Genomic DNA, 23,689 nt, shown 5'->3' on the forward strand with positions numbered 1-23,689 from the left:
TGCCAATCCTAAATTTCAGTTTATGTAAAAGAAAAATTAGTTTAAACTGTTGTCAATGAAGTTAAGGGTATTTTATTGCTCTAAAATTGAAGCACCAGATTTAGTTGGTTGTTTGAAATTAGACAAGGCAACTAAGGCCATATCCATACCTGTCAGTTAGCTCCGTGTTGTCTGTCCACTATGTTAATATTCTGTGAGCAAAATGAAAAAAAAAAAAAAATTCTACCACTTCTATATAGGGATCAACTAGCTCACTTTCAGCTTAAAAGTCCTAATAAAATTCCTAGTATCATAGAGATTTGAATTTAGGTTTTTCTAACCTAAGTACACTTTCTACAAACAACTGAAGCATGGAGAAACCCAAAAGCATCAGAACCAAATTGAGGCAATACAGTCAAACTGCAGTACCAAGTTAAAACAACAAAAATTTACAAGAGATAAGCATCATCACAGCTTCTATATAATGTGTTGCTTGAAATCCAAACCTCTTAAGAGATCTTCCAACTACAGTTTTACCTGAATATTGGTAGCAATATCTTCAAACTGATTGAGAGTGTATCATCCAATAATAAATTTAGTTTAATCCTTATCCAAGTGTAAGCAAACAAAGTTTGCACCTGAAGTATCTTCAGGACTGAGGCAACTCATGGTAAAACTCTCATCACTCCTTGTCTTAATATCTCCCATAATGCAAAGCACATCTCCTTGCGGAGATGTATAATGCTATGCATTGTATACATATATAATGCATAGCATTATACAAGTCCGCAAGGCAATGTGTTTCGCATTATGGGAGATACTAAGACAAGGAGTGATGAGAGCTTGGTCAACCTTTACCATGAGTTGCCTCAGTCCTGAAGATACTTCATGGTGTGAACTTTGTTTGCTTACACTTGGATAAAGGATTAAACTAAATTTATTATAGTCTAACCAAGTGGGGAAAAAAAAACTTCCAACAAGTGTATCATCCAGTTCTCAGTAGAATAAAAATTATCATATATGATATTAATTGGAATTTAAATATTATAAATATTATTGTATACGTGCATGAAAACAAGAGCAAACTTTAATCTGAAAGACTTAATTCTGAATAAAACATTGACAATTTCATTACTGTAAATAACTGCAAGGATTAATAAATAAGAAAGGCAAGTCCAGGAAAAGAAATAATCAAGTAGCGAGTTCCTAACAGTAAATCAACATGTTTACTTCTTGCACTTCATAAAATACTACTACTGATTGAACATCTCACCTTGGAATTCAAGTGCTCATCTTATATAAGAGAGAAAAAATAACAGTGGATCACTCTGAACCACACAACACCCATTTATACAGTCTTAAAGTCATTCCCTAATTCAATTAACAATCTATTTGACTCACTGACCAAGAAATTAAATTAAATAAACCCAGAGCTCATCCCTGGCAACTTCCAGGGATAAACATGTATTTGGTCTCCTACTTAAACATCTCATCTTGAATCTCTATGATAAATCTCCTTAAATAAAGAGATGTGATAAATACTTAAATGTGATAACTTACTATATTTATCTATAAATCTCTTCAACTATACAGCTCACATTCAATCAATCTATTTCAATTATCAACAATCGACATTACTTAGTTTAATTTTCTTCACTGTTTTATGAAAAAGACAATTTGCCATATCTTAGCACAGTATCGAGATATGATATAATAAAGATCTTAGGAAGAATGACTTCGTTATCACTGCCAGTTAATATTCTCTTCAATACTGCAGTTATCTGTTATAATACTTTCACCTTAGCAATGTGGTCTATAATCCCTCTTAGGTTTCTAGTCTTAACTAGTTGCAGTGAATTCCCATCAATATAATATTCAACCTGCAATGAACTTCTGAAGATGAACTCATTATTTATCCAAAGTCTGTTCAAATCATCATCTTCAATTCAGTATGTTATCTAATTTTTTAATAAATAAATAAAAACTTATTTTAGATAAGGTGATGTGTAAATAAGTCATTAAGTATCATTTGGGAGGAAGTTTAGTCCTGAGACTTAGTGAAGGTTAAAAGTTTTTTTGTTTTTTTTAATGATCATTTTATGTGTAACAAAATGCCACCTCACAGTGCACCTGCTCAAAAATTCTCATTTAAAGTTAGTATCAATATTATGTTGCTGAGGAATTTAAATGCAGCCAACTAACTTACCTATGGAACCAGGCTTATTTATTGGTAAAAAAACAAAAATCCCTGAAATCTGCTTAGATTTACAGTTTAGCAGAAATAAAGTAAAAATGATCCTTGCTGCCAAGAATAGATTTAGCTATCACTCTTCCACTTTCGTTAATATGGAAATTTTGTATAGTGGTAACATTCTCCATCACAAAGGTTGGTCGATTGGTAGAGCCTCTGCTACTAATGGCTCAATTAAGTAAGTTTGAGCATGGTTAGTAGTTGGAAGGGGACCAATCGTTCGATGCTGTTGGCACACTCTCCCTCGATGAGTCTTTGGACTCCCTGGAGGTGTCAAATAATAATAATAATAAAAAATCAAGTCAGAAGGATTGACATGATACAATCTATTTTTAAACATGGGTTGCTTGTGTATAGCACTATCCCAGATGAAATCACTGGAATGTGTGAAAATGAAACATCCTACAGATGAAAGTGGAACACAAAAATGTTTAAGAAAGCAGGGTAAGTATTTTTCATGTGTGATTTTTCTGTCAATTAATAATGATTAATAATAATTCAATTAATAATGAATGAATAAAGTGAAATTTAAGAAAATTTCACTAACATAACTGACATAATTTAATATTTATGTCAATCTCGAATGTGGGATTGCACTGTCCACAATGACATTTTTCATTGTTGATCTAATTGTGCACCAGTTAAATTCAGAATTTATACTGCCATCTTTGATGTCAATGACAAACTAAATGTATGTTCAAGAAAGGGTAAACCTATATGATACATCAGTATTAGTATCATGGCAAAGGGTTAAATAAATGGAAATCCTATCAAATATGGAACTTTTTCAAGCACTTCAGGAATTTAATAAGCAGGTGATCACACACCTAATAATGATATTCATCTCGTCATTTAAAGACATTCACATACATCTTCGAACACCACAGGATTTGAACCCACTTCCTATTAGCTATAGATTCAAAAATAGCAATCAGGGCAGCAATATCATAAATGCCTACTTCAAAAATTCTGATTTTTGAGCCAGATGTGAAATTTTATACATGCAAAATTTTCAACCGATTAGACATTAATTCAATATCTAATTTAAGCCTCAATACTGGGAAGATGGAGTGAAAAGAGGGGAAAATAGTCCCACTGCATAAAGGAGGTCCCAAGACAAAAGAAGCATATTGATGTAGATACTGATTGGCATAGAATAATATGCCAATGAATATCTCAGGAATGGTAATTGAAGTATTGGAGAAATTGGTAAAAGGCAAAATTCAGGACTGGGTGGATAGGAATATAATTTATAAAGGGCAGCATGGTTTGTGAAAGGTATGTCTTGTCTTAATAAACTGATTACTTTTTATAAGTGACACTGGAGTTGGATAAAGGAAATGGCTACTCAGTGATACTGCTGGACTTTGCAAAAACATTTGACAGGATTCCACATAGAAGCATATATTACATAAATTGAAGCAAATAAGGATGAATATGAATGATTTTCATTAGATAGAGGCTAATGGACAAATATCAGAGGTTCAAAGACATAAAAGAGTTGAATCCAAGAGAAGGGAAGTTACAAGTTTTATACCACAGAGATCAGTATTTGGTCCTCTGTTGTTTTATTTGTATATCAAATGATATAGGAATATATCATTTGATATACAAATGATATATTTTGATAAAACGGAATATTTGAAAGGAAATATTCCGTTTTATAAATAATAAATTACATGATAACCACAGTAATTAACTTTAATTAAATGAAAGTACAGTTATTTCATACTGAAAATAACAGTACATCAGTGTGTAGAAACAAGCAATCAAAGGAACCGGATTACAAAGTACATACAGCAGTCAGTGGCTTACAATTAAAATCTGTTGCAGCATGCTAGAAATTAGTATTAATAAATAATATTATTAAATAACTATTTTTGATGGATAAAAATCTCCCAAACTTTTGGGAGAGAGAGAGACAATTGTTAAGATTCAGATTTGGCCGATGCAAAAGGGTTTCACAACTTTCTTTGAAAAGGCGTTCATATTTGCATCTATGGAGAAGACGAGCTTTATTCCACTGGATATTGTGTTTAGTGTCAATACTAATGTTGTGTCAGACTAGACTTCTGAGGTCTCATGTATTCGATATAATATTGATGTTCTTTGATTCTTTTTTTCTACAGAACAGCCTGTTTGTCCAAAGTATGTTAGATTACATTCACATGGCATCTGGTAAACGCCAGCTAATGATAGAGGTGCCAGTTTGTCTTTTGTATTTAGTTTGTCTACAAACTAAAAACAAAATTTCACACAATTGTTCAGCAGTATTGCTCAGAGTAGCTGAGCAATTGTGTGAAAAATTCAACACCAGTTGTGAGAAACCCATTTCAACAAAAACTGCACCAGAAACTACACAGATCTGGATATCAGGATCAGGTTGCTGCTGCCAAGATCATGGGCAGTGGGCTACACAAGAGTAGAAGGATGTGATATGGCCTGATGAATCCACATTCATACTTTTTTGCTGTAAACAGACAAATATGTGGTAGCAACAGCTGAAGGAAACTTACCAGTGCATCAAAAAGGTTTTGGTGGTTCTGTAATAGTCTAGGGGAAATTCTCATGGCATGGGTTGGATCCACATGTTCTATTGGAAGGCAAAGTAGATGCTGCATGTTATCTTTCAATCATAAGTGATCATCTTCATCCCATGTTGATACACTTTTCTCCTATGCAGTCAGCCACATTTCAACAGGATAATACTCCCATTCATCGAGAAAATTTAGTCACCCAGTGGTTTGCAGAAAATGGTGAGGTGTCCAGTCTGCCATGACCATCCCATCGCCAGACTTAAATCCTAGATAACATTTGTGGGACATTTTGGAGTGAACTCTCAGGCTACACTTCCCACCTCCAAAGAACAAAGGCAAATTGATCCAGTTTCTTTCGGACTAATGGTGTAAAATTCCTGTTGAGTTCCAAGAATTGACAGATTCTCTCCCTTGAAAAATACAGGCAATACTAGATGCTCATGGAAGACCAACACAATATTAATCAAAACATGTCACTTTTTCCATTTTATTATTATTATTATTGATACCTTCAGGGAGTCCAAAGACTCATTGAGGGAGGGCACCTACTCTACAACTCTTGTCTATGTTACAGTTCATTCTAACTGCAACCACACCAATGCCATATACCGCCCACCACCACTAGTATTTCCACAGACAATGACAAACATCCACGCCAACAGCGGGAGTTGACCCTGCAACCTTTTGGCTGGAGAGCAGATACGCTAACCACTTCTTTCCTAATAGTACCTCCCCTCAAAAAAAAAAAAAAAAATTATGTTACCTAAGAAGATCACAAGTTCATGCATTATAGACAACTTGTGAATACACACACACACACACACACACACACACACACACACACACACACACACACACACACACACACACGCATAGTGACTGGAATTATAGATGAACTAAAGTTATTAGGCAACATACAATGTCTGTCCATTGCATGTACTGTTCTGACTAGTTTGCAGGATGAAAAAAACTTGTGTTTCCAGTAAGGAAAACTCTGCCAGCTTCATATGTTAACCCACCTTATTGATTAGGTAATTCAGCTACAGCTATGAAACAAAAACGCTCTTATAAAAGTTCTTTGCATTTCATTTGGGATTTAAACTGTGCATGTAGAAACACACACATACACAAGCAAGCAAAAATTATGAACAAATACGTTTAGAGAAAGATGTTGGAAGTTTTTTCCACTTAGACTATAATAAATTTAGTTTAATCCTTTATCCAAGTGTAAGCAAACAAAGTTTGCACCTGAAGTATCTTCAGGACTAAGGCAACTTGTGGTAAAGGTGGACCAAGCTCTCATCACTCCTTGTCTTAGTATCTCCCATAATGCAAAGCACATATCCTTGCAGACATGTATAATGCCTATGCATTAAGGGAAGGGCCACTACCCAGACTGGTTTTGACCTTTATTGAGGTCCGCAACACGTACATTACATGTCTGCAAGGAGATGTGCTTTGCATTATGGGAGATACTAAGATAAGGAGTGATGAGAGCTTGGTCTGCCATTACCACGAGTTGCCTCAGTCCTGAAGATACTTCAAGTGCAAACTTTGTTTACTTACACTTGGATAAAGGATTAAACTAAATTTATTATAGTCTAACCAAGTGGGGAAAAACCTTCAACATCTTTCTCTAAATCCAGAGTAATTTAATAATAAGGTGAGACACCTTTTGGTAACTCATATAGGTAAAGATGACTTCTCCATTGCTTCCAACTTGGTATCAGCACCTCTGGGTCTGGCTCCCACTGACGAGACCTCAATAAAGGTCAAAACCGGCCTGGGTAGTGGCCTCTTCCCTTAATGCATAGTATTATACATGTCCACAATAAGACAAGGAATGATGAGAACTTGGCCCACCTTTACCACGAGTTGCCTCAGTCCTAAAGATACTTCAGGTGCAAACTTTGTTTGCTTACACTTGGATATAGGATTAAACTAAATTTATTATGAATAAATACCTTTTGCACAGAACTTTTCCATTGCAATGCCACTTACAGTTTTTATTTATTTTTAAATTCATCCATAAATTACATAAAGTCATAATCTACCATTCATTCTAAACTTGCCAAGGGAAAAATCTTGTCCTCCACACCTTTGCTAACCACAATCTAATTTCCAGGGATGACCTCTTGGCAAGTGCTGAAATAGCCCCTCTATATTAATCCTTTAAGTAACTTAAATGTTTCTATCATATTTCCTCTTTTCCATCCATAAATCAACTTATGCAACCCACAACCCCTCAATCTATCCTCTAGAGAGCATTCCACAAACCACTCACCATCTTGGTCACTTGCCTCTGGATCCTCTCTACAACTTCCTCATTTCCAAGAAACACAAGTGACCAGAGAAGAGTAATTCAGATGTGGTCATATCAAGGCTCAATAAAGAGGAATGAAAATTCCCTTATCTCTGCTTGTTAGTGTGTGCTTCAAATAACCAAGTATTCCTGTGAACTATACTGCTGCCTTACCAATATGCTCTTTACACTTCAATTCTATATTACTATCCAATTTCTAGAAGTACAGTTTCCCTCAATGTGGTACACTGTTTTTAATCTTTTTATCCCAAAATACATAACTTTACACTTTTCCAACATTAAATTGACATCCATTATGTTTTGCCCATACTGTCAGCCTATTTAAATTATTCCACAAGTTACTGGTCCTAGCACAGAAGCCTTGCAGTACACCACTAGTCATCTGATTTCCCTGGATTGTGCTCCTCTAATTACTTTTTGGTATCTGTCGCTCAGGCACCCTTATATCCACATCAGCAGTTTCGTATCTTTCCCCATTTGTTTCAGTTTGCATAACGGGGTTTTCCATGTGGTATCATGAAAAAGGCCTTTGAAATCCAGCATTATCATAGTGTGGCTATTTCCTTTATTCAACCCAGCCATCACTATATTATAAAAGTTTATAAATTACTAAGGCATGACCAATACTTCACAAAACCATGCTGTCCCCTTAATGTAACATATTCTTATTCACCCATTCCTGAATTCTCTTTTGACCAACTTTTCTAGTACTTTTACCACCACTCCTGAGATACTGACTGGTCTATAATTGTCTACTGCAGACCTAGATCCTCCTTCATGCAACAGAATTATTTTACCCTCCCCCACCCACCCACTCTTAGGACTTTGTGACAGATAAGACTTTAATAGTCTCATCAAGTCAAAAGCATCACCAATTTCCTTGCATATTCTTGTGAAACATGAACTGATATTCTATTTAATCCCATAGCTGTATTTGCACATCTGCCCCTGCAATATCGTCACGTAAATGATAAAATGACAAACGCTTGCAAAGTTGTCCATTAGTAGCTCAACTTTCATTTGCTCTGTCACCTCTCTACCATCAGCATCCAATCTTCCATAGTCATCCCTCATCCTACTTATCACATAACAAAAGAACTCTTAGGGATTATTCCTTTGGTCTGCTTGGCTAACTCTGTCTCAGTCTAGTTTTGCCTTTTTTCTATGCTAGTCAGCTTGCTTGCCCTTTGTACTCTCTTCATGAACTTGCTGGCCACCTTTCTCCTTAGATTATTAATATCTCACCTCATGGAATCAAAGGACTCAATTGCAGGAGGTCCATACTCTCTCATGGAAAAAGGTCATCAAACAGCCTTAAACCATTTCATAATCTACATACTCACCACACTCTCAGGCAATGCATTCCACTGCTCAATCACTATCCATGCAAAGGATCTGCTTCTCGTGTTCCATCTCACACCCTCCTTATATAGTTCCTAGGGATGGCCTCTTGTTCTACACTTGTCTCTCTCTACTCTATGAGAAATCTCCACATTAATCTGGTAACAACCGCCACACAAACTTATGTCTCAATCACATTCCCTCTCCTAATCTCAGGACTCTGCAACTTGCACTACTACCTTAATCTGGCATCCCATACACCTGATGATGATTAGTAAACCACCTCTAGATCCTCTCCAATACATCTTCATCACCTTGAAAACCAGGCAACCAAATCTGTACACAATAGTCCATATGTGGCCTGATCAAAACCTTACACAATAAAATCATAACTTCTTTGCTTCTGCATGTCAATGTCCTCCTCAGTATTACCTTAATTCATTCCGATGTGCTTATAATTTTAGCAATGTGACCCCCAAATTTCTAGACCTTATACTCTAAACATTAAACCGATAGCTCCACTCACTTGTCCACTCACTCTACTAAGATCCTCCTGCAAAGCAACATCTTCTCTACTTCCCATAGTTCTTCCCAACTTTGCATCATCAGCAAACAGCTGCACATCTCCAGATAAGCCAGTCCCAATGTCATTAACATAAAGTTAAACAATAATGGTCCCAGGCACTCCACTAATGAACTTCCTCTTTTGGAATACCACTCCTACATGCACAACATCTCGATACCTATCTGAGCTACCTTTCCAACACATTAGTGTGTTATCTAATCCCATCTGTTTCAATTTAGCTACAAGCTTGTTGTGTGGCAGTCCACCGAGTATGGAGGGCGCTAGCATCATCCTTAGTAGCAGCTGCCATATGAGCATTGCGTAGATAATTTTTTTTTTTTTTTGTAGAATTGGCTATATTGTTAATTATAATTGGTGGTATTTTGTTTATTTTTGACAGTGTTATTAAGTGTGTTGTTTAGTCTCGACTATTATTTGATGATATTCTTTCAAAAATGTTCTACGTTATGGCACCTATGTGTAAAAGAAAAATGGTGGCCATGTTAACTTATATATCAAAGTCTTTGCCTCTGTATGATAGGACATAACTGAAAAGATGGACTATGATTGTCATTGAGAACGTTGTGCAGGAGGAATGGTGTGCAGTTTATAGATATGTGGAGTGAATTTGATGGACTTAAGGACCTGTATATGCTTCATAAACTGCACTTTTATTGGAGTTAGGTGCTTTGGATAAAGCATTGTTCAGGAAGTGCAAAACAAGGGAAACTAAAGATATTGGAGAGGGGGAGAAGCAATCAAGCATGTGTCTAACTACCCCTAGGACAAATGAGTGTGAGTGCCGAAAGTTTTATCACTTGGTTACTCTATAAATTAAAGATGCCAACAAGTTATATTCTTGGTTTCATTCTTTATCTAAGTATAAGCAAACAAAGTTTGTGAGTGAAGTCACTTCATGACTGGGCTACGTGACGTCATTAGCCTCCACATTGATTTTGCCTTAGCAAAGAGACCTCAATACAGTTGAAACCGGCCTGGGTGTGACCCTTCCCATAATGCATAGCATTATACATGTTTAAGGATATGTAAGTTGCATGATGGGATACTAAGGCAATTGATGTGAAGTCGTTAGCCTCTGTATACAAGTAGCCCAGGCATGAAGCGACTTCACATGCAAACTTTCTTTGCTTACACTTGCACTTGGATAAAGGATGAAACCAAGAATATAACTTCTTGGCATCTTTAATTTATGAGTGCGAGTGCAAGAATAACTGTGCTCTAAAAGCCACAGCTGGGGTGCAATTTACCAGGTTTCAAATCTGAATGGGTAGATAATGACATTATGTAAGAGTAGCCTGGGACAAAGGGGATGTTGAAATGCATGTTCACAAATGCTCTAAGTATGAGAAATAAAGGAGAGGAGTTGTTGGCATTAGTCAGCTTGATTTGGCCAAAAATTATTGGCATCAGAAAAGACCTTGGTTGTAAGAGAATAATGTAATTACAGGGACAGAATGTAATGGATATTGTATTTTCAGAGATGACAGAAGAAATATGGCAGGAGGAGGGGTATTATTAATGATAGCTTAAGAATTTCAATCAACAAACATAGAAGTTAAGAACCATTTGCTTCAGATCTGAAGCAAATGGCTTATTTGAAGCTGTCTGGTATGAGATAGAAGCCAACAGGACAAAATACAGGATGGCCATAATTAAAGCAGAGGTGTTCAGAACCCTGTAGCAAAAATGTATTGGATGAAGTTCAACCAAACGTGGTGTAAGGGAACATTTGGTGGTATAAGCGCATGGTGTGGGATTAATTAAACAGTAATAGCTAGATGCAACACAACAAATCAATTTTCATTTTCATATAACTTACAGATGTGGTTCCATATGTTGCCCTTCAGATGTTCTAAGAACTGCATTCCGTGAATGACATTTTCAACAGTTTTTCTCCTGTCCTTCAAATGCCTGAATTCTTGAATTGTGGCATTAGTGTTACCACATTGTTGATATTAGAGCTTGACTAGCAATGCACATTACAGTAAGGTGAGATCCATAGCACTTCAGTCTTTTCAGAATGATGTTTCGGTCTTCCTTATATCCACCGACTCATCAACAGAAACAGTGAGATTATGCAAATATCACGTGATTCTAGTGCCAATTGCTTGCTAGAGACAGAATTTTGCTTTTTTTTTTTTCCTGTAAATCAAAACCCCATATTCCAGCATGTACTAACACTAAATTTGGTTGAATTTCGTCCAGTTCATTTTTTGCTGTAGGGCTCTGGACACCTCTTTAATTACAGCTGCCCTGTATATTGTTGGTTGCTGCCATAGATCTGGAGGTCCAGAAGAAGATGTGAATGACATGCATCAGCACGTCATCCACATCTTCTTCTGGGGAGGTTGCTCGACATGTGGAAATTTTAATCAAGAAAGAGTTTATGCAGGACTACAAAGCTGGCAATTACAACAAGCTTAGGAAGCAACTTCGAGCAGTGACATGGCAAAAGAAACTAAATGGAATGAATGTCATTAGTGCATGGGAAGTGGTTAAGGATTGTTTGAGCAAGACAGTATCAGATTGAATACCCAGGGTCAGAAGGATAAACAAAGTAGGGATTAAGTGGATGACAAGCAACATAGTGGGAGAAGTGAGAAATATAAGAAAGTGAGAGAAGCAGAAGAAATAGTTACTAAGTGATCACTTTTCAAGGGTATATCATCCAGGTGGTGACTTTGCAGTTACTGAGGTGATAGAACCTGAACATTGAGGTGTATGAATTGGAGGTATTCAGTAGAGGTAACCCTCGTATAACACGGTACACCTAAACCTCTTTTTACGCGATAGATGCGTTCCTAAAAATTACACATAAATAGAATTCGCATAAAAAGAACTACTAACTCCACAGAAAAAGTGAAGATTGGTTCCAAACCTGAAATATAAGCAAAATAATGAAAAAACAAACATTAAATTCGTTATGATCATAAGATTTTTATTTACATTTCATGCAGAACACACACATATAATGAATTTTAATAACTTCAAAAAAAAAAAAAAACATTCGTTTCAGTTGTTTGCTAAGGATTCTATAAAAAAATTATGTTATTCGCTATCAGTTTCTGACAATAAAAGCGAAAGCTTTCGTTTTCGTGAGACTGTAATATCACTAAAACTACTAGATATGGTATTATCATCATCGACTTCTGACTCAACTTGTGGAATTCTTCTTGTCATGTCTTGAACAAAAGTACCACTGGTTGTTGCAGTAGTTTTAGGCATGAACTCAGTTATTAATCGCCGTGTTGCTGCTTTAGATAAGTCACAATATAATTCTCTGTATGAAGACATTAACAACTTAAGCTCACGTGAAAACTTCCCAGCACGTTCTTCATTTGGATCATGTCGGGCAAAATAATGCCTAAATTACTGGCCAGGTTTAAGGCCTTCTTTAATTATATCAGCAGTAAAAGTAGGATTATCTTGATCATTATCATTAACTTCTTCGCTTTCAGGAGTCTCAGAAACAATCTCCACTATTTCATCTTCGCTAAGAGGTTTATCAATTAACAATTCTTCGATATCTGCCGACGTAAGATCATCAAATCCTTCTCCGCCAATTTCACATGCCAAACTTATTATATTGAGGAATTCTGCAGTATGATTGAAGGGAACAGGAGCATTCTCTTTAACACATGCGGGCCAAATAGCTTTCCAGCATGCATTCATAATTTCTGGTCTCAATTCAGATAACGATAATCGAACCTGATCAATACAATCCCATAACTGAAAATTTTTTCCACACATCCATAACTGACAGTGTTTCATCATCATTTAGCTTATTCAAAACATACTGAAATGTTTGTCTAACATAATATGTTTTAAAAGCCGCAATTATACCCTGATCTAGAGGTTGTGGCAATGATGTGGTATTGGGCGGCTGAAAAAAAAATTGCACATTTGGGTGTTCTATGGCAGGATGACCGGTTGCATTATCAAGAATCAAAAGCACTTTAAATTCGAGACCCTTGTCATTCAAATAGCATCTAACTTCTGGCACAAAATGTTTGTGGAACCACTCAGTGAAAATATCAAAGGTCACCCAAGCTTTTTTGTTGGCCATCCAATGAACTGGCAATTTTTGAAAATCTACGCCTTTCATTGGCTGTGGTCTTGATCGATTTATGAGCAGTGGTTTTAACATCCGATCTCCTAAAGTGTTCGAACAAAATAGGAGTGTTATGCGAACCTTTGCTACTTTGAACAAACCAACAGTTTTTTGCATTTTTGATACATAAGTTCTGTTTGGCATTTTTTTCCAGAAAAGGCCGGTTTCATCCATATTCCAAACTTGCTCACAAGCGTAACCTCCATCTTCAATTATTTTAGCAAGTTTTTGTGGAAATGCTTTAGCAGATGTTTCATCAGCAGAAGCCGTTTCACCTTTAATTTATATTATAAAGAACATGTCTTTTAATAAACTTAGCCAGCCAACCATTGCTTGCACGAAATTCATATTTTTTCCTCGATTGAGATGAAGTATCTGGCTGCAGGTTTTTAATGTGTTCATAAAAATCTCAATGCTGATTGCTTGATGGAATTTCTGTCAACTGGCATTCCTTTTTGTACATTATCTTCCATCCACATCACTCAAGCTTTTCTGGCCTTTTCTAGAACAACATCTTTTGTTTATGATGATAATTTCGCACTCGATTTTGTACCAGAACATACCGCTTTTCTAATAGCCTCTTCATTTTTCTTTATAGATCTGACAGTTGATTCACAGACTCCAAAATGCTTACCCACAGCCTTTGCACCTTCCCCAGTTTGAAGACGATCTACAATTTGAATTTTTATATCCAAGGAAACGGCTTTCCTTTTTTTTTGGTTATCATCATGTGAGGGCTGGATTAAAATCTTCAGTTAATGAAATGAGTTTGAAAATTACATATAGCTTACAATTTATTATTTCTTGACAAAATTATTAATTTTATAACACTATTTTTATTTTGATTTCACTTAAAAAATGCAAATGCACAAAATACGGTAACTGTGTTGCCTACTCAAACACCTCAAACTGCTAATTAGAACTGCTTTTTTATGCAGTCAGTTATGTAATTCGGGGAATTCCCAATAAATGAAATTCGTAAGAATTTAGAATTTTCTTAATTGAAACGAGAATGCAATTCTACAAAATTCTCAGAATTTATTTGAATTACGGATTTTTTTCCTAACTTAGACTTTAGGTTGGTCCATTAAAGTGAATAAAAATCACGTAAAAAAAAATTATTTTTGATATCCCAATTCACATACCTCCGAAAATTCGCATAAAAAGAGGTTTAGGTGTACTTATACAATGCGGTCTACAAATTGTATTAACCCTTGTTCAGCGCAGTACTTATACAATGCGGTTGAGATAAAAACACTGTCTACAAAGTGTAGTAATCCTTTATCTTTTCATGTGTTTTTCACCATGTGACCTGAAAATCAGATTTTATCTTCATTAAATTTGCGTCTGCCCGCATCACGCATGTAGTTATAAGTAGCGAATTTATATTTGGGTAAATACCCTTTAGTATGCATGTACATCAATTGTTTACCGTATAGTGTTTATTGTTGAAAATTGTCTTTGTTTTCTGCCAGGAAATCGCATTAAAATCATAAGTGTTAATCTCAAGCTGAGCACTTTATGTTCTGATGAGTTACATAATTAATATGTAATGTTTTTTATGTAAAAAAAAAAAAATATTTTTATAGTAATGGCCACAAACTGCAACAAAAGGCGAAAAACCAATATTGAAAAGTAAATTTATTTCTCTCGAAGAAAAAATTAAAATTTTGGATTGGTTGAAAAATGGAGAAAAACCAAGAGCTGTTGCAAGGACTTTGAATTTAAACAAATCAACAATTCGAACAAACAAAATGCACATAAAATCCAAGAAAGTGTTTATTGCTGGGTCAATGGTAAATGCAAAGCACGTTGCTCGTGTACACGATATTCTAAGGGGAAAAATGGAGAAATCTCTAATGATATGGATAGAAGATTGCACTCGAAAGAAAATTCCTTTGGATGGAAATCTTATTAAACAAAAAAGCTCTCACAGTTTATAAACATTTATGGTGCAGATGTGCTAGGTGTTCAATGCAGATGAATCCAGGTTATATTGGGAAAAAAATGCAAAAATGCACCTATATTTCAAAAAATTAAAGATCAGCTCCTGGATTCAAAGTTTCTAAAGATAGAATTACTCTACTGTTTTGGTAATGCATCGGGTGATTACATGACAAAACCAATGTTTATTAATCGATCCTCAAATCCTTGTGCTATCAAAGATTAAAATATGCACTTTATTTTATTTTGCCTCAAACATTTATGCATTATGTGCAATGAAGTTTATGTACAATTGGTAATTTTTATAATTTTATACGATGTATTTGTTTCATAGTTTATGTGTTTTCTTAACTTACATGAATTACCTGAATTAAATAAAAATATTTTTTTGTTGGATATGTCATTGTTGTTTATATAATTTTTTTAAAAAAACGATTTCGGAACCTAACCCTACTTTTTTCTATGTGATCTGAGTCTCCTATAATGTGATTTATATAATGCAGCATTTCCATGGAACCTAACATCTGTGTTATACGAGAGTTACCTGTATATTGAAAAATATCAATGTGAATACAGCAGTGGACCTGAACATTATGTTAGCTTGTGTGCTATGAGAATGTGCAAGTGAATTGGCAGCGTCTCTGATGAAGTTGTTTAATCTAAGTCTAAGCTCTGGCAAAGTTCTAAGGGAGTGAAAAGAGGGTGAGATAGTTCTATTACATAAAGGTGGCTCCAAGAGAGAAGTAGCATATTACAGACCAATGTCTATAATTAGACCAATTAGACTATGGAGTGGTGGTTAAAGTATTGGAAAAGTTGACTAAAAGTACAAAGTTCAGGAAAGGATGGATTAGGAATATGATACTCTACAGGCACCAAAATGGCTTTGTAAAAGGTAGGTCCTGCCAGAGTAATTTATTCACACTTTATAATAAGGTGACAGAAGAATTGGATAAAGGGAATGGCTATACCATGATACTGCTGAACTTAGCAAAAGCATTTGGCAGAATATCACTTGGAAAACTATTACATAAGTTGGAGGAAATGGGATTGGATACGAGGCTGATGGAATAGATAGGGGCTGGCTGACAGACAGGTATCAGAGGGTAGTGTATGGTGGAGTGGAATCAAGGAGGCAAATGAAGGTGATAGCACTCTTTAATTTGTATGTTAATGATATAGCAAAATATTTAAAGGAGATATTCAGTTTTTTGCTGATGATGCAAAATTAGAGAGGGTAATAGTTGATAAATGTGATATAGATATCTTACAGGATAATTTAAAAATAAATTGGCAATGTGGACACAGGACAATGGTTATCAATTCAATTTTGTAAAATGTAAGGTAATGCACTTCGGGATGAAAAGATTACATACTTGATATCATACTGATGATACTAGTTTATAGCAAATTGATTAGGTAGGGATCTGGGGATGATAGCGGATAGAGATTTGAAATGCAGAGGACACTAAGATTTGGAGATTTGGTCACCTGCATTTCTTGGGGATTGAGAGGTGGTAGAGATGATTCAGAGATGAGTGATCAAGGCAAGGAGAGGGGATATGATAGCTGACAGGGAGAGGAGAGAGAATATGATAGAAACTTTTAAGTTACTAAAGCAATGCTATAAGATTGACACAAAAGAAATTTTTCAATACATGGGGAGTAGGGGGAAAACAAGGAGTCACATTTAGAAGTTGTCTAAGAGTGTGGTTAGTAAGGGTGTGCAGACTAGATTCTTTACTTGGAGGAATGGCAGCCCATTCTTCCTGAAGAGCTGTAGCCAGAGTTCATGATGTGGGTCAGGAACAAAGTTGGCATTCTAATTCATCCCAAAGATGTTCTACGGAATTCAGGTCAGGATTCTGGGCAGGCCAGTCCATATCTGGAACATTATTGTCCACAGACCATTCCCTCTCAGACCTTGCTTTATGGTAGGTAGCATTGTCATGCTGATACAGATAATAGTCATCACCGAATTGATCTTCTACCATAGACAGTATGCAACAGGTCAAAATGTCCTTGTACCCTTCCGCATTTAGATTTCCATGTAGTGTTACGAGGGGGCCAAGTCCATTCCATGAAAAACACCCCCACACTGCAACGCCCCTGCTCCAAATTTCACTGCTAGCATTACACATGCTTGCAGGAATCATTCTCCAGGCATTTGCCACATACCCTCCCATCAGACTGCCACACCGTAAAGCATGATTCATCACTCCAAATCACACGTTTCCATTTGTCCACTCTTTAGACCACTGCAGGCAGCGCTTAGTGTTCACAGGAGAAATGTTTGGTTTATGGGCAGCTGCTTGACCACAGAACCTCATTCCTCTTAACTCTCTATGCAGAGTCATGGTGCTGGCTGGACAGTTAGTAGCACTGCAGAACTCCTGGGCGATCGTTTCACTCGATGTCTGGCCATGAACTACCTTCTTCAATGCTGGATGGTCCCTGTCTGTCATTAAACACAGCCTAGCTGACCATGGTTTTGTTGTGATTGTGCCTTCATGTTTCCACTTCACAATCACATCATTAACTGTTGACTTGGGCAACTTGAGGAGGGTTGAAATATCTCTGACAGATTTCTTAATGATGTGGCAACCAATAACTAGTCCACGTTAGAAGTCACTGAGCTCCTTTGACCTGCCCATTCTGCTTGTACTTCTTATCACTGAACAACACACAGCTCCATGCCTCCTTTTATATCGGTAAACGAGGTCATAGTGACATCTAGACGTCAGTTTACGAATTACAGAGGTGTCAGGATACTTTTGATCAGATAGTGCAGTGTTTCTCAAAGTGTGGTACACGGACCCCCGGAAGTCCGCAAAAGGTTCTTCAGGGGGTCCGTGGCAATTTTCAGCCATGCATCATTAACACATGGAATAAATTTTAAGTTTGAAATCGTAAAACATTTCTATTGTATCACTGAATAAGGTACAGAGACATCTGAAGGCTGTGTAATATGTTTCTCAACAAATAGTGTAATTAGAGACAACTCTGTACAAACGGCACTAACTAATGAATCGCATAAACCCTCCCACATAAAATGCTGTATAGTAGACAATCAAAACCATATGGTGCACCGGCAACATATGGTTTTGTTTGAGTGAACATGTTAAAACTAAGAAATACATAGTGAATGTCTTTCATATATTATATAAGGAATTCGGTTGAAGAGAATTAGCATTTCAACTGAACTGTCGGCTTGCCTTTGTCAATTAGTAGTGCAATCTATGGTTAATACTGCACCAATCATATGTACGTCTTCATAGCTGCTTAATCTCTACTGGCCTACCATTGCTGTCTGTTTCGAGTTCTGCTTTCACTAGCCATTTGTTGAAGGACTGTTCGTTAAATACGGTAATTTTTTTTAGCTTTCAAATTCTTAAGTATGGATCACTGTTTAAAGACTGGATTTTTAAAATGCACAAAAGAGAGGAACATAGTAGAGTAGCTGTCAGCAACAAGAAAATGTTGATATTGTATCGGGATCAAGTGAAATTGATAAGTGCGTATCGTCTGACATCTCTAAAGAACCAACTAGGAAGAAGATGAGAAAACTTCGTAAGTACGATATAAATCACTTGAAATGTGGATTTTCATGGACAGAAAATCAAGAGGAACCTATTCCATTATGTGTAATTTGCGGTGAAACTTTAAAAAATGAAAGCATGAAACCATGTAATTTAAATCGCCATTTTGAATCGAAACATAATGAATGCAAGGACAAACCTGTCGAATTTTTTCAAAATAAACTAAAAAATTTAAAAGAATCTCAAAAAGTGATGTCGATCGTGTCAGGAGGTGAAAACAAGAAGGCTTTAGAAGCTTCATATCGTGTGTCGCTATTAATAGCAAAAAGTGGTGCAGCGGAAACAATTGGTGAAACTTTGTTCAAGCCTGCAGCAAAAATAATAGCGGAAATTATGATCGGAGATAATGCAAAAGATCTTTTGATCGGATTTGCCTTTCAAATAGTACCGTTCATCGAAGAATTACTGAAATGGCTGAAAATATAAAACAAACATTGTTATCCGATATATGTAAGAGTCGTTATTATGTGTTGCAGGTAGATGAATCCACCGACATTACAAATTTTGCAAATCTTCTAGTGTTCGTTAGGTATGAAAAAAAATCAAAAAATTCATGATGACCTTTTATATTGCCAACCCTTGCCAGAACATACAACAGGAGAAGAAATATTCAACAGTATAAATACCTAATGCATCAAAACAAGCTTGATTGGAAAAGTTGTGTTGGAATTAGCACGGACGGAGCAAAATCAATGGTTGGATCTAAAAAAGGGCTTGTTTCAAGGATTCAAGCTGTTGCACCAAATACAAAGTCGACACACTGCTGCATACACAGGAAGGTTTTGGCTACACATATGATATCTACAGACCTAAGAAAAGTTCTTGATAATAATGTAAAAATCATAAATTATATTAAAGGCCATCCTCTAAAAGCCAGACTTTTCTCTCAACTTTGCAAAGAAATGGGAAGCAACTATACACAACTTTTTTTCCATACCGATGTTCGTTGGCTTTCTCGTGGAAAAGTCCTTACTCGTTTATATGAACTTCAGAAAAACTTGTAGTTTATCATCAAGAAAAACTACAAGTTTTTCTTGATGAAAAGTTTGAATTGAAAAAGCATTTACATAATTGGAAATGGCTCAGTCAATTAGCATACCTGGCAGATATATTTACTGTATTAAATAGTCTTAATTTATCTTTACAAGGCAAGGAAATTTCTATATTTCATGTCCAAGATAAAGCGAACGCCACGTTGGCAAAAATGAAGTTATGGCAAAAGCGGATTGGTAATGGAGAATTGGACGTGTTTCCATCTCTTCATGAATTGCTCGCAAGTTCAAATGAACAAATTGATGATGATGATGTGAAAATTACTATCATGCAGCATTTAAAAAGCTTACAAATGAATCTAGAAAAGTATTTCCCTGAATGGGACATTAATATTGAGTGGATAAGATACCCTTTCAATAAAAACAAATTTATGCCAAAGGGTCTATTGTCAATAGAAGAAGAACAACTTTTAGAACTCGCTTCTGATGGTCTCCTAAAAAATAAATACAGCGAGAATACGTTATCATCATTTTGGCTACAAATACAGAATGAATTTCATGAATTAACAGATAAAGATCTAAGGTTAATTTTTCTATTTCTAAGTTCATATCTGTGCGAAGTTGGATTTTCGGCCATTGTAGATATTAAGATGAAGAGGAATCGCATTATAGATGTCGAACCGCATCTGAGATTGAAATTAACAACAATAGAGCCAAATTTTGCTGAAATTTTATCTCACCATAAGCAATTTCACTCCTCTCATTGATGATAATTATTTCAAGTAAGTAAAACTCTATAGTATCTTTATAAAGTTTGTTCTATTAAAAATAAATCATATTTTTTGTTTACAGAACATATAAATTCAAATAAAATAGATATTTAATTTTTTAATAGTTTAAATTAATTTATTAATTTTAATCAATTTATTGATTTTAATCAATTTATTGATTTTAATCAATTTATTGATTTTAATCAATTTATTAATTAATTAGGGGATGCTTGGTAATAATGAAAATTTAAGAAGAGGTCCACGGATATCTGAAGTTTGAGAAACACTGAGATAGTGTATGTATTCTGAGGGGGGTGTACAGGATACTGTTATACTACATAAAAAGTTTGCATTACAAACTTCCTCTTGATAATACTGGAGTCTATTGGAGCATCAAACACTTGCTTTACTAATCTTTCCTCTGCCACTCTGTTTAAGTGACCATACCACCTAACATTAGATCTTCTCATACATGCTTCAATGCTAACATTGTCAAGGTCCTTCAAGAGAGAGTGCACCACATCTGGTTTCACATCAAAGACTACCATCAGTACAGCGTCTCATTTACACCATATACCTGTAGCATTTTGAAGAGTTTTTCTTGGCCTTAAGCACTCATTCACAACTGTTTTATTTTTATCTCCCCCCCCCCCTTTTTATATAGGTAGTATGGCCATTCTACTCTAATCATCTGGAATTCGACTTTCTGACCATGGCTTCTGAATTATACAGTGCAGCCATTCATTCTATAACTTTTATATTACCAATACACAAGCATTTCTGGCCAAATACAAGCTCCCAGCTACCTTCCCACATTTCAGGAAATAGCTTTTTCTATTTCAAGTATTGACATATATTCCTCATTCTTCTTGAACATTTTCTACCAGTTTTATTATGTATTCTTTCAATTAATGTCCTTTGAAATTACTTTGAACATCTAGAATCTTTATCTTCAGTCTTCATGTCACCTTCACTTCTTGTTCTTCTTACAGTACTCTTTCCTCCATTTCTCAAATTTTTCAATAGCTTCCAGAACATTTTGCAACCTCCTGATATTTATATTCTTACCAGTCTTCCAAATACTTATTTAGCTACTCATACACACTTCCTGGCATTCTTACACTTAAAATTTCTCTCTCCATTCTTTTTCTCTAAGAACACATGCTGATTTTCTTTCTAGGAACTTTTTTTTTCTTCTTTTCCAGGAATGCCTCTTTCACTTCTTGCATCCATTATGGAATTCTGACTTTTCTATCCTTGAAGACAGGTAGACTACATGCCTCTGGCTGAATCAATTATGTTTTCTGTATAGTCTCCCACTGATTACAGTTATTCCTCAAATTACTGTTTTTGTATACTCAAGTCTACATTTCACTTCAAAAAGTTACTCAAGCACTTTTAAATATGATATTCAGTTTTATCCTGCTGAAAACTAAATAGTGATCTCATCCTATTTCAAATCCACTGGATTTTCTTGTGTCTTGAACTAGGGTGAAGATATTGCTATCAACATAGTCAGTGAGACTTTATTTTTTGCATCTTCTCTCTATGTAAATTTGTGCACGGCTTTATGTTAAAACATAGTGTTAGTGATGATTAGTCAGGCTCTGAACAGAAATCCAATATCTCTTTACCACTCCAAACTTTTCCCAACACATTTCTATATCTCTCTGATATTCATTTCCTACTCTGATGTTTAGATCTCCAACAACAACCAACTTTTCATTTTATCAGCTGCCTTCTCAAATGACTCAAAAAATTCCTTCACTTCTTCCTTTGTAAAACCTTCTGTTAGAACACAAGCACAAATATGCATGCATAGGCACAAATTTTGAGTAGATCTTCCTGGTATAAACCTTTTCATTGTGGAAGGATATGCAACTCTTCTGGATAATGCTAGGTGGTAGGAATTATAGCCAAAGCAGCTAATATTATGAAGTCCAATCTTTGATGTCTATATATTGCATGTATTCTTCGAATCCCACAGTGGGATTCGAACCCACAGCCTTTTGGCTGGAGAGCAGATACGCTAGCTACTCCACCAACCAGGCCGGCAATAATGATCCTTCCGTAGGTGCATTAATATTGAGATACATGCAATTTAGATTTCTCTGGAATACAGTACTGTTCCTGGACTTATTATTATGAACAAATGATTGAAATGTTAAGTTCAACATGCTCATATGTCCAATAAGTAAGGTACGTGTTAAAACAACACAAAACAAGGGTCAGTTCTGGGCTAAAATCAAAATAATGTCAGAAAAAAAGATTACAAACATCATGTTTGATCTCTAGAAGGGTTGCATATTATTTAGCTGCCAGTGCTTATACACTGAACTACTATAGATTTCCTGCTTTACTGTGGTGAGATGATCTTAAACCCATAAACTGGTATCCAGACTGGTCAACAGTTCTGATCATTTTAAGATCATTAAAACTGATCTATGTTTAGAATGGTAGAAAAACATGTATTTAAGTCATCAATGCAAGACAAAAATTATGACTGAAAAAAAAAATTTTTTTATCATTCAGATGATTATACAGCATTTAGATACTGTAGAACCATTCATGTAGACAAACTATACAGCATAAATGTTATTTAAACATAATGAAAAGTTTTCCGCTTTTGATTTTTTCAAAATCTGTTTACTATATGATAATAATTGGTTTGTAACTATTAAAGGCTTACCTATAGAACATAAAAGATTTTTTTAAGCTTACACGGTGGTCAGCATTCATAGTGAACAATTTATGGAGACAAAAACACACATGTTGGAGTAATTACTTTACTTATAATTTAAAAAAAAATAACGCTCAACATTTCGAACTCTGTATTGAGGTCATCATCAGGAAAACATACATATGCACAGGACATGAATTACATGACACTACACAAAAGTGTAGTGTCATGTAACTTGTCCTGTAGTTTGTATGAAGGACATAAAAGAAAGCTAGAGATTTTAATAAAATTCTTATCTATGATCTTGAACATTTAGGTTTTGAAAACAAGAGATATGGGACAATTTAAACACAAAGTTTTCCATACCTATAAGAATTATTTTAGTGATGTTCGGTACAAATATCTGTATCAGAAGGTTAAAAACAATACGACTAAAAATGAAAATTATATAGATCATTCCATCATGCATGCTTATGATATCAGGACTAAAGGAACATCTACAGTATGCTGAAGCATTATTAGTATGAGGAAGAGATTAGTTGTGTTTGACAGGTGGCAAGAATTATGTGGTGTTTG

At 35.4% G+C, this 23,689-nt stretch overlaps 1 protein-coding gene across 4 annotated transcripts in view; it reads right to left on the reverse strand.

Moving 5' to 3' along the window:
* LOC150107363 (phosphatase and actin regulator 2-like) overlaps nt 1-23,689 on the reverse strand; it is a 412,176-nt gene that overhangs the window by 376,956 nt on the left and 11,531 nt on the right. The window lies entirely within an intron of this gene.

This window comes from Typopeltis vanoorti, chromosome 4, assembly GCF_054136105.1.
Source record: "Typopeltis vanoorti isolate ZY-2024b chromosome 4, IOZ_Tvanoo_1.0, whole genome shotgun sequence".
NCBI lineage: Eukaryota > Metazoa > Arthropoda > Arachnida > Uropygi > Thelyphonidae > Typopeltis > Typopeltis vanoorti.